Source organism: Rhodnius prolixus, unplaced genomic scaffold (genome assembly GCF_049639745.1).
Source record: "Rhodnius prolixus isolate KJV_2025 unplaced genomic scaffold, Rpr scaffold_5, whole genome shotgun sequence".
Classification (NCBI taxonomy): domain Eukaryota; kingdom Metazoa; phylum Arthropoda; class Insecta; order Hemiptera; family Reduviidae; genus Rhodnius; species Rhodnius prolixus.
In genome coordinates this window covers 21,481,833-21,495,531 of record NW_027411624.1, presented here as the reverse complement: position 1 = coordinate 21,495,531, position 13,699 = coordinate 21,481,833, and the positions used below count along the sequence as shown (strand labels likewise).

General features: G+C 35.5%; 1 long non-coding RNA gene across 1 annotated transcript; it reads right to left on the bottom strand.

Annotated features, from left to right (window-relative positions):
* Nucleotides 1–210: 210 nt before the first annotated feature.
* LOC141458093 (uncharacterized) lies at nucleotides 211–3,001 on the bottom strand. The gene is made up of 3 exons (XR_012460738.1): nucleotides 768–3,001; nucleotides 501–691; nucleotides 211–431 (listed from the first exon to the last, which is right to left on the bottom strand). It is a non-coding gene; the product is annotated as an uncharacterized lncRNA (long non-coding RNA).
* Between the last annotated feature and the right edge of the window lie 10,698 nt (nucleotides 3,002–13,699).

Genomic DNA, 13,699 nt, shown 5'->3' with positions numbered 1-13,699 from the left:
CTTCTTACATTCCCAAACCAGAGAAAAGATAGGAAGGAAGGCTCTGAAGGAAATAAGGGCCTTCAGTGCAGCATGGCTGTCCGAAAATATGCAAATCTCCCTATTTGTAAGATCCCTTCGCTGGTTTGCCTCAGCACAAGTTTTAATTAAGAGTAAAAAAAAAATATATCATTTATTTTTAGCAAAACATACCATTAATTGTTCGGTAACTATAATGTTGAAATATGCTCACATCATTTAGATAATTAAAAGATTCTGTTATAAATAAATTTATGAGAAATTGTAACTAGAGGTTAGAAATAATAATATTTCTACAATTTAGGGTGTAACTGAGTATGTAGATGTTGCCATACATTAGTGAGAAAGCAGGTTGCCACATTTCCATCTACATCGGGGATGAGGCAGTAGCCGGAGGCGGCACGCTGGCCATTCTGTACATAACAGTTTGAAATAATGTTAGAAATTACAACCCAACACTGAATATAACTCTCTTGGAGTACCTTTTGAAGCTGGATTGCACTAAATCAAGCCACCAGGTACCCGCTTGCTTGCCAACATGGCAATTCAACCACTATTTTGTACGCTGCAGGGATAATTTTCTGAACAGTAAGGAAACTACATACCAGTGGTAAAATATTACAGCTTTTATTTTTATCATAAATTCACTTTTATTGCTGACCATTTTTCTAACCTAAAACCGGGTAATCAACATTAATGGCTCATAATTAACTATAAATTAAATAAAAATCGAGGAAAATGTAATGTACCAGTCATAGGTCACTCCAGATGTTGGCTTCGCTGAAGCCTACTTCTTTAGCTCCATCTAGAGAAGCTTTTCGCTTAGTCCACCGAAGAGCACAGGCTTCACAAGAGGGATGGATTGCCCTTCATTGTAAAGGTTTTGTTCTCCTTATTTTGTGGTACGCCAACTTATCCTGGCACAATTTGCCTTAAACAGATGCATTGAGTTTGCCCAAAGCACAATCGAATGCTGAACCATTATTGAGCTGTTACCACGTACTGCAACTTATCTGTGAATTTGAATCTGGAAGTTGAGAAATACTATAAAATCATCGGCTTCGTGTGCTTTGATCTGTAGTAGTCCGCAGCCTAGAAGCCTTCAGAAGCTTTGTACCCAAATGGGTATCATAATTGCTTATTTTTTTTAATAACTAAAATTGCGGATTCACTGAACACTTGTCCTGGTATTAGGTCTCGATTAAATAATCCATACAATGCTGTAATTCTTGTTTATTTCATCTCCATGAACGTTCCATGGAAGAGGCATCAGTCAGGATAACCACCCCTGATGTTAATGCCCTTTTATAGAAGTACTGATGATGGCTCCATTCGCTAACGTTGTAAGCACAAAATTAAGACGTGTTAGGTCGAAAATCACCTCTTTAAATAGACAAATTTTGAATTGGTGCAGTACAGTATTTAAGAGGCTATGTAAGAAACTAGTTGTGCACCCAAATTTAATATGGCATGATTCTGGAACTGATACTGCTAATGCGTTTTGTAGCAGCACATATTTAAGACTTCATACATTGATAAGCCTAAGAAATTAGGCATATTCTTTGAGACAGCGCTGGTGCCCACAATTGTCTGTGCATTTGAGTCTGAACCTTTTTATGGTTCATCAAAAAGCGTTTAAAGGAGCCATTAAAACATAATTGCTTGGTAAAGTTGCAAGTTTTGAGGTTGGAAGCGCTAAGGACAGAAGCATACAAAAAATAAAGTTCCTGTCAGCTATTCGCCAAAGTTTGCTGCAGCAAAGTCAACAAGATGGGCACTCTACTAGCCACTGCTAACTAACTATCATCAATAAGCATGTAACTGATTAACCATATATGTTTTTTTTTCTCAGTAGGAACCGGCACAGAATGTTGTCCCATTGAAAATTTCTTGCATAGTTCATGGTAAAGTTTGGCACCACAAAAAAAGTTTATTTAACATTACTAATCTTTAAATATTTAATGTTATTTGTTCCTAACAATTCTATGAAAGAGCTAAAATGAAAAGTGGCGATTATTTTAGAAAATAATAATAAAGTAAATAAAGCAGTAGGAATAGGTTATATTAGAGGAAAGTTGCAATGTTGTTGTTGTTGTTGGTTGGGTGACTGACATTGAAGAGTTAATAGCCTTTAACATTACTATTATTATAATGTCTAAGTGGAATTGCCACCTTTCAACTTCAATGTCTCTTTCGCCCGCCTTCCCTTCAACCTAACGTCATTTCTAACTGCTTAAAGTAGATTTGACATCTAAATTCTGACTCTTTCATTTTATTTGATTGACGTTTGTATATGTGCGAGTGGTTATACAAGTAAATAAATAGGAATTATTTCGTTAATGGAACATTTACTAATGAACTCCTTTATACTAAGACATTTCTTCCTACATACTCATACATTTCACATCTTTTGGGCGGCACTAGACATTATTATTCATATAAAAGATTTACTATTAAAATTTTCAATAGTTTATCGTTTTGTAAGACAGTCACTACCTCTATAATATTTTAGTTGAATGCTATTAAACTTAACAATCTAGGTACTGAATAAATAATATTTCCAAGGCTTGCCTTTAAGCTATATTCGTGCTGTACGAAACGGAACATAATTCAACAATGCGCCAATCTGGAGTCAAACTCTTGACAATGTTCCACTCAGGTACATGAAGGAAATGTAACATGCCTGAAAATTTAACACCATTAAACTCAGAATTCTCAAAAATACTTTAAATATGTATTTAGGTTAGGGTGTTGAATACTATTTTTCAGAGATATTGCACTGGACTCAGAAATTTAATATCCTGCTCTTGGATTACTAGGTGTCCCTTCTTGTAGCTCATATTCCTGTATTGCCTGTGGTAAGAAAACCTCATCTTATTCCGGAAATGATCTGAGTAAGACTTAATGTCCCTTAAATTAAAAAGCTTGTCCTACCGACTGCGCCATGTGATATATGAGGAGGTGATAGAGCAAGCACAACTGAACTGTGACTGACTTTATTTGTAATAATGGTGATACAATAATATGCAGAGTGGAGAGGGAAACTAACACTAATTTATTAAGACGTACATTACAGCCACTCATATGGCTTTTATGAAATATGAAATAATATAAGAGCCTTTTTTTCTTTTATTACATTCATCGGTGTACAGCTTATTGATACTGAATAACTAAGGGTTAGCGGTTGAAATATTAATTGTACTTTTGACTTTAATGTTTTTATTATGTACAAAACATCAAGAACTCCTTATAAATATTGTGGCACCAATGAGTGGAGGTATTAGTTTATTATTTATTATTGTTTACCTAATGCTTTATAGAAAATATATTTTGTAGCAAAAGAGTTGGCCTCTGCTAGACAATAAGAGCGACAATGGAAAATGAAAATACAAAAAATAAAATTGTAACCTTAAAACACGAAAATATAAATGTTACAAAAACAATATATTCTAATGAAAGTACTAATTGTTGGTGCAAATTCCTTCATAAAATTAAGTTGAGTAACTGAAAATTTTGATTTATTCTTAAAAAGAGATATCCTTATATCTACCAAAAATACAATTAACAAATTTTGATCTCTCAACTAAAGCGCTTGCCAAATAATAGTAAATACATTTCAACTTGAATTCATTGTTAATATTAAATAAAGAGAGTAAAAGATCTGAACCGGCAATTAAATACTTATGGAGCTATTTCTCTCTTAATTTTCTATATCAAGAGCAGCTTACGACAAAATGTGCAATATCATCTTATTTTATTACTAAAACAAGTAAAGCAGGTTCTATCAGGATAGAAATGATGTCTAACACCATTCTACAGAACAGTTGGATACTTATTGCTAATTACTCTGAATTGAACAATTACTCTAGTCATTACCAAATTACAATTAAGGTTAATAAGCACATTATTCTGCCCTAGAGCAAATAATAATTTGTAAATCGGATTGTATTTGAATTAATTGCCATATCTCTAGTAAAATATCTCTGCTAAAGTAGTAAATTAGAAAATTTTAAATTTAGCTATTTTAATAACCATTATCTGCGTACGAGTGACAGTAAAGAGAAGAGGAATATAGGTTAAATATGTAAATTATCACATATACACAACCAGTCTGCAGGAATGAATCACATTATCGCAGAGATTGTAGAAACTATTGCCATTTTTAAAGAGAAGGGAGTTTGCATTAATTTTTTGTGGGTAAGAGGTCATTGTGGTATAAAAGAGAATGAAATTGTTGATACACTTGCAAAGGAAGCCACCAATAGTGGGGAAATGGCTAATTATAAATTACCACACACCGATATCAAGGGTATAATTGCAAAAGCAGCACTACAAAAATGGCAGACAGATTACAATAATGGTGATAAAGGTAGATTCTATAAAACTATGGCAGATCAGTTACCTAGACAACCATGGTTTAAGGGAACTGGCACTAATAAATGGGTTGTTACGACAATAAGCAGGCTGAGAGCGAACCACGCGGTGTGCGGATCGTATCTACACAGGATCAACAAAAGGTCCTCTCCTCTTTGCGTAGATTGCAATGAGGAGGAAGATTTCAAACATGTAATAATGATATGTCCACGTTATGTGGTAGAAAGGAAACGAATGTTTGACGATATATACAGGTATTTAGATGCACCATTTCGCTACGAAGACATTATATTCTCCACCAACAGTTATGTGCTTAAGTCGATAGCAGAGCTAGCAATGAAATATGAATGTATTTAGAAGCTATAGCCGAATTAGAATGAATGGAACAAAATGCTTAGAGAAGGATTACGTGATTTTAATTTTGGTTAAGCGAGAAGGATGGCAGGAGCACAGAGTGCTGCTCCATCCATTAGCAGTAGTTTATGTAAATAGCGGTATATAGTAGAATGATGAATGTGTGAAGCGAATGTATTTGTAGGTAAGAACGGAGAGTAAGTGATATTCTAGTGATAAGCACCTAGACGATGCTGGCTGTATGGCGAAAGCCAATGCCAAAAAAAGAAAACAAAAAAAAAAAAATCATTTTATTTTTAAACTGGGTGCTTTGCATGATCAAATGACTGCGAGGAAGTCGCAGGGCCACTGGCGATTCAGTCGGCGCGTATGGTTTTAGGAATGTCGGAGAAAGCGAGAGACTGTACAAGAAGATTGGAGCTAGTCGAGAGAGGAGTATGGAATTTTTGATATTTAGTCTTGGCGAATTGGGATGTTGAGATCGTTGTGAAGAGTGAGGTTAGTCACCGTAGAAAGGAGCGTCAGTTATCTGTCGAAGTAGTTTTGATTGAAATGTCTTGTACTGTCCGTATGTTTGTAGGTTTGGCTGAACCCCACAGCTCTAGTACGTAAGTTCACATAGGTTTAAGGATAGTACTGTATATTAAACGTTTGAGTTCAATGGGTAATTTGGAGCGTCGTCCAAGTAGTCTGTAAAGCAGTTTCGCACGTTTCGTCGTTGCATGTCTTTTAAGTCTAGTATGTGGGTTCCACGAGAGTCTTTTGTCTATGTAGAGCCCAAGGTAGCGCACCAGATCTGTGTAAAGAAGAGGATTGCTGTTGAAGAGGACAGGTGGACAGGAACCTCGGTTTAAGAATTTTAAGTTCTAAAAACAATCGTTTCCCTTAAGATTACGAAATAATGGTATTTCAGAAATGCATGATCAAATTCTAAATCTGCTTCTTTCAATTAATTAAAATGTTGTAATTGTTATTCTCGATTTAACTTCCTAAAATATTCAAAAAGAAAAAGGAAATTAATTGAAATGGCCAACAGGGAACTGAGTGAGAAATTGAAGTGTGTTATTGTCGCTTAGTGAACACTGACGAGAAGAAGATCAACGGCGTCAAAGAGAGGGAGCCAAAGCTGATGGGAATTAAATGGTAGCAGACCTTAACGGGAGCAGATTGGGTACAGATCAGCATCTACACTAACACACATGCGCAAAACAGCTCCATCCTAATTGAGGTGGCTTCCTTTGAACCTCTTCTAATTTCCTGGGAAATATGAAATTGGCATCAGTGCTGTTAGGTTTGAAAAAAGGGGAAAAAGTGAGAGGAGGGAAAAAAAAGCCCCGCGAGCTTCAAGAGTCGTGCGAGCTTTAACTAACAGGACGATATAGATGGGGCTAAGTAGGTGGGAGAATGTTCACAAAGAAAAATAATTCTCTTCTTCAGAGTGGTGAGAGGTTAAGAGGCAGGAATGAAGGGGTGAAGCAGTGAGTGCCGAGAACACGCTTTGAAGTGTTCTACAATCTGCCAGGGACACGCCTTCACACCCAATTTCAAACTACAAAGGGCTCGCCCCTGACAGTCTAATTACAAATTCATTCCCTTACCACTTCTTCCCTACAACTAAACAAACCACTTTGAGCCGGCCCCCCCGAACTTCGCCGCTCCCGCAAACAAAACTCTCTTTCGTTTTTATCCATTACCTTCCCGCCGCCACACTCAGCTTTTCCACTTAAGAATTGGTGGAAAATGGAAATTCAAATCCGTCGTAGAGTAATACAAGTACTTGACGTCTTCTTTAATCGAAATGTCTACAAGCGGCTTTTCTTCCTGTGGTAATCCAAGCTCAGGATGATTGGAAAGGCTACATGGGAGAATTAGTTCAGAGTCACAGGTTCAAAATGAATATTTATTGATGATAACATCACAATAATAACAAATGACGTGAGGTTATGCTCCATTCAATCCCCCTCAATATTTTATTATTTCCGTTTTTAATTTTCTTTTTGGTTTTTACCATTGCTATTTTATTTACCCTAATTTATTTTTAACACATTTACTTTTGTTTAGGTAAACTGTTGTATTAGATAATTTTCTTTGTTCTGGATCCAAAACTATAATTTCGCTTTATCCCATCGGGCCAAGTTTTTAATTTTTTTTTCCACGGTTTTGTTGATTGGCTACGCTGTTGATTGTAACTTAAATCACTTGTCAATAGAAAAGGATGGGAAGTGGATTGAAGAAGAAGAAAGGGTGTTCCAAGCGACAAAGCAGTTGCTGAAGGGCAAGTAATGTATTTTACCTTACGACCAAAGAATGCCTATGACCCTCATGTGTGACGCGTCCGAATCAGGTTTAGGGGCAGATTTGTTGCATAATTTCCCTGACAGAACCGAACGCCCAGAGCCTTATGCCTCAAGGACATAAGCTGGAAAGCATTATGCTTCCATTGTCAGAGAAGCACTTACATTTCTATCTCCTTAACAAAAACTTACAGTTTAAAAAGTTAAGTATAAGGGTTGATTAAACGCCAAAAGGTACACAAATCAGCAAGTACCCAACATTTCATTCAAGCTTAGTTGATATAATTTAAGTAATTTTGCTGCATTAACTTTTCCTTCACATTTTTTAGAATTTATTAGATGTCACAGACCCTTATGCTGGCCAGTTCATTCATAATATTATTTGGTTATAATCATGATAAAATGTATATTATATCTTCGTTTTTAAATAGGTACTTTATTTTAACTCTATTCCAAATTATTCTTCTGATTTATCTTTAATATGCCCTTTATTCTGAAGTTGTCACATCTTATACACGCATGTTAAAGTAGAAAAAGACAAAGTTAGAGTCGGCTACTGTTTAAATTTGAATCACGGAGGATTTAAAACAATATTTCAGACTTGAATTCGTCTTACCGAAATATTCGTGAGCACAAATAACACACAGTTAATAACAAGTAGATTATTCAACAACAATTATTCATTTCTCAATTGTAATTTAATTTTACTTACAGTAAAATACTGGAATAATTAGCTGTCCTAAAAGTATGCAATACTTATTTATTTTATATTACATAACATATATATAACATTGTGAGAAGAACAGCTACATTGAGAGTGTGATTGAAGAAAACTATATTATTTGCGATAAAGCCAGATAATTATTACCTATTATTATAAACGTTTGACTACTACATAAAATAACAATTACTTTAATCGAAGAATGAACTTAAACAGACGATTTTTATTAAAAATAAAATAATCGAAATCATTGATGTATGTTGGTGTAAGCATTTTTTTAAAAAATTTTTTAAATTTTGTAGCCTCGTAATTTTTTTTATTTTTTATAACGTTTTCTTTTTAACCTGTAATTAATAGTTTGATTATTATAGATTAATAGATATTAAAGTCAATCTACAGTGCTACTTGAACAAATATTTTGTAGATGAAAATGGCCAGCATAAGGGTCTGTGACATCTAATAAATTCTAAAAAATGTGAAGGAAAAGTTAATGCAGCAAAATTACTTAAATTATATCAACTAAGCTTGAATGAAATGTTGGGTACTTGCTGATTTGTGTACCTTTTGGCGTTTAATCAACCCTTATACTTAACTTTTTAAACTGTAAGTTTTTGTTAAGGAGATTTTTGTACCTTTTGGATAGATTTTCATTTTTGTCTATTTTGCTAAGTTACATATCTGCTTTACTGTTTTTTTTAAATTTGGAATAAGCAATTCTATCATTATAACCTGATAAGGTGTTAAGTAGGAACCGTAACTACCACTGGAGAGATCTTTTTAAAGAATGATTATAGTTGCGGTCCCCAAACCATCCTCAATAACAATTTTTTTGAGAAAGCCTTTTTATATAAAATAGGAAGGTATTTGTACGTAAAAAGCAAATTTAAACTGCGATTTCAGACCTTCCTTTTAAGAGAAGTAAGAAAAATAAACGGGCGATTACAGTACTTCTCCCTAAAAGGCAAAGAGGCAAAGATTTTGAATCGAACGACAATTCATTAATGTAAATAGGTTCACTCATTGATAATTTTAACGATTGCAGTACTTCCTCTTAGTAGGTGTAAGAGCATGATGGCACTTCACAGCCATATAGAGGAGCTTTAATCACTTCTTCGTGCTAAATTTTATCAAAATCGGACAAAGCGTTATAGAAATATTGGTAATAATAGTTTTAGAAACGGCCTTACTTGGGTGGGGCAAACTCCCCTCCATATGAGGCATAGCGACGAGACTTTTAAAGTGCAAATCTATACAAAATTTCGATTCGAATGACACTTCATTCATGAAAATCAGTTCACTTGTCGATAATTTGAAACGATTGCTATACTTCCCCTTAACTAGTGTAAGAGCAGATCGCCGCTTTAATGTTACGTATGGGAGCCCTAACTCTATCATCCTACCAAATTTTATCAAAATCGGGCTAAGATTTACAGAGTAATTAGTAATAATAATTTTGAAGGGGGCCTTACATAAAGGGGGCTAACTCCTCTCCCATTCGGTGTACAGCGTCGAGACCCCCAAAAGGCACATCTACATAAAATTCCGAATCGAATGTCACCTCATTCATGAAAATCGGTTCTCGCGTTTAGGCGCTACGTAGTTTACAAAAAAGGTAACAACAACAACAACAACAACAAGAAGAAGAAGAAGAACAACAACAACAATTTCTGAAAATGCCGTTTTTGCTCATTTTCGGCAACTTTTTTCTCAAAATCTATTAGGTCTGGGGGGTCGCAAAAAAATTACAGTTATAAAGGAGGGTTTGCCCTATATTTTAAAGAAAATTTGGGAATTTTATCTTTTATAGAAAAAGAGAAAAAAATTGTCAAAGTTGGGTGTTTTTCAACGTTACGCTTTTTCGTGCAGTTTTTGACGATCAACCCTTATACAACTGTCCTACCGGACAGTTTTAATTTTGAGTGAAAAAATTCCACCAATATCTGAATGGAAACTAAGTCACACTATTATAGACCACCGAACTATCAAGATTGACTTTAAAACTTTAATTGTAATAATATATTTATTTATATAGATTTCCAGAATAGAAATACACATTTCTATGACATTTTTTCGCTCCATTCTACAACTAATTCAGTCTAAAATTCTCCGCACCATCGTTAATGCTCCATTTTACGTTTCAAATTTAACTATCTACACGGAAATTCCATTTGTAGGTCCAGCTTGCTCGAACTCGCTATAAAAGTTTTCATCATAAATTCCACTTTCAATCCAATCCTCTTGTCCACCATTTATCATCTCATCACCTTCCAGATCACCCTCCTAGACGATTAAAACGCCAGCGGCCACGCAATGTTCTCTCTTCTGAAAAGAGTAGCCAATCCTAGACGTTACTTAGAGAGTGTTATCACTGCGTAACTTCTCCCCTCAATTAGTGAGTTTGTAGTGGTGTCAGTTATTGTCACTGTTGCTAATAGTGTAGCTAGCGCTGCTGTAATTTAACAAATAAATTTTTTAAAAAAATATAACAGTTATTGTCCCATTTGCTGCTGCTTCTTGCTTTGCAAATTGAACAGTGTTTTTATTTTTTTTTTAAATGCCGACATTGAATATAGCCACTGCTAATTTATAGTTTGCTTAATTTCTCGCGGACCTGCAGAACACATTTGTGGACCAGTTCACCAATTGAAAAACACTGCACTTAAAAACTATTTTTACATAAACATATACGAGAATATACATGCAATTTTGTTTTATTTGTGTCGGCCATGTTTAAATGTGGCCACTTTACACTGTGTGCAGCAAGTATAATTCTATTATATGGAAATTAGATCAAAACCAAATTGATAAGCTGGTTTTATGCGTAAGCTCTTTAACGATAGACTGACACACACTCTCATAGTTGTACATAATAAACTAAATGACACAATATAAATGTTAACACTTCTACATGTAAATTATAATTTCATGACATTTCATGTAGCGGGATTTACCTAATAGCTTGTTAATTTTACTTGATGACGTAGATAATTTGTGTGCGCATGTATCTGGTGAGATATATTAAATGTTTGCAAGTAGTATGAAAGCTGTCTAATTATCAAACAGGGATTGTGAACAGTTGTATGTAGGGGAGGCGATAGTGAGTAGGGTAGCAGGTTGACAATGACAAATGAAGGCCGCACGTTCACTTCCAGCCCTGCTGTGTGTACACAGACCCCGGTGTGCTCTGAATCCCCCCACCACTGTCACCAGGCCATTTCCTCTCCCCACCACTACCAATAGTATACCCCTACCATCATGATATGGTGGGGGAAAGTCCTTGGGCTGTATAAGGCCTTGCTCTCATTCTCACTCCACTCTCTATCTATCTCTGTTCCACTAATGACTGAGGACGATCACTGGGTAGGGTTTGGCGGTGGGCCCGGGTCAAATGATGATGTTGATGAAGATACAGTAGGGGGACCAACACTTCAAAATATTATGATAAATGATATAGTAAAGTGAGAAGTTGACAGCATCCATCATCCAACCCTCCGCATCTCTTCTTACATGTCACTTAACTGGATAAGAAGGGTGAACCCTATATGGATGATTTTTCATTTTGTAACACACACAAACATTGTGACAAACATGTACGATATATATATATATAAAAAAAACTATATAAAGAAATAATCTTTATTTATGGATTTGAAAAATTTTCTTGCAGAAATTCGATTTGCGATTTGTCTTCTTTAATTTGAAGAATACTGGATTATCATTGTAGATTGTATTAAAGGGCGGTTCCACCAAAAAGGGGAAGGAACGCAGGTAATCCAAAATGCCCATTGTTCCCCGCCCACCTCATAAGAGACACGGGGCTTCAATACCAAGAAATCCGTCTAAGAGTTTCCGGATAGCAGTACAGTAAACTAATAAAGTAGCAACAGGACACTAGGGAGCATGGCGACTCAAACGCCCAGTGCACTGAATAAACCTAGATGCCACAATCTCCGGTAGGAAAACATTTAACCTCCCGAAGACGAGGAATCTAGTTTTAGAGTAAACGGGACACTCCTCTACAAAGTGCCGCACAGTCTCAATGGATTCATCGCAGCCAGCGCAGATTGACGACTGGGTAAGACCACATTTAAAAAGATGGTACGCTAAATTCGCCTGTCCACTCAACACTTGCACAAACTGGCAGATCCGGGACCTGCTGAAGCCAAACAACAGCCGTTTTAGGCAGGCCAAGAATATGCTTAGCCTGACGGCAATCATCAGCTCGGGATCTCCATCCTTTTCTGGTGTTCCTTCAAAATCCACTGCTTCACCTCTGTTCTGCAACGTCGATACAATACAGGGAGATTACCATGAATATATTGTGGTATGCCTCTCCTTGATCAGTTACACTTGCAGTTGACAAGTGTTGTGCGAGACGGTAACTAAGTGACTGTGCAACTGACGATGGACAGAAGTTCGAAACCAGCCAAGGTTACAATAAACATGCTGCGATCGATAAAATCAAAGATTATGCATCATCATGTGCGATATTAACATACAAAGTTTATTATTTGTTAAACTTGTAAACTAAAGAGAAGTGGCTCAATGGAAGGAAGTAGGTACAACCAGAGGCACGCCCAGACTTTTTTTGGGGGGGAAGAGGTTTGATGTAAGAAGTTATTGCTTGTAAATAGTTAATGCATTGTAAGTAGTTATTGCATTGTAAGTAATTTCATTGTAAGTAGTTATTGCATTGTGAGTAGTTATTGCATTGTAAGTAGTTATTGCATTGTAAGTAGTTATTTCATTGTAAGTAGTTATTGCATTGTAAGTAGTTATTGCATTGAGGCCTTGAGGTCGGCCGCTAATCCAAGTTATGTTATTTCGGTAAGTCTATAATAATGTAATAAGATGTAATCAATTTATGCTACAAAGATAAAAGAAGGATCTGGTAAATTCCAAAGAAGTAATTGTCTTAGATCCACAAGATTATCAAATCCTATGAAGTTAATTCAAGGCAGTGTAAGATTGCTTTGATGGACACACTGCAGAATCTTGGTACATATTGTCTGGATTTCTGTGCAAACTTTGCCCAAATAGTGTTTTCCCCACAGTAGCCTCAAATGATCAAAGGAGCAAAATTGTCAACCTAAGGTGGAGACTCACAAATAGGAAATGGTGGATGCAACAAAACCTCAGGCCAGCAACGGATGGAATAGCTTCATTATTAGCCACTCTAACATAGATGGCTCACTACGGCTTTACTCCAACAAGACCAAAGGTGGCTAATCGAATGATTGTAGATCTCTTGATATTCAAGCGCCAGTGTGAAAAGTTGCAGATAGCCATTTTGAACTGCGTGAACTCAAAAACGGATTTTATTTGGTTTTGATTGGAGGAGCCAATCTTGCTATAATAATATTATTATTATTTATTATTAACTTCCAGAAAAAATCTAAATTTTAATTACATATTGTTCATTAAGCAATATAAATATAGCAAAGTGGATCCCCGTGGGCTTTTTTTTTTATTAGCTTAAATTAAAATTAGCATTATTTGGCTTCTTATTTAACAAACTGTTGGGCCTGTAAACGTCACTTTGTTATACAGATTATTTTTATTTCAAATTAATGTTGTGATTACATTGTTAATCTCCTATTTAATTCTTCTTCTTGGCAATTAAAAATAAAAATTATCAGATATGTGCAGATAAATTGTTTTACAGCTATAAAGAAATACTTCTATGCAGTAAATGTAGAATTATTAACCACTTTAGCCAATATATATGGGGTGTAACTCTCACTAGCCTCTCCAAGCCACCATTATTCAATTACCTTTTTTGCAACTGATAACACGGGTTATATTTCAAACGTTATTGCTTTCGGTGTTTTATTTTCTTTGCTTTTTTTTTTGCCCACTGAGGGACGAAATAAAAAAACAACACAGTGGTTGCGACGTTCCATGTAAAGCGACGTTGAAATAGGCTGAAATTGTTTTG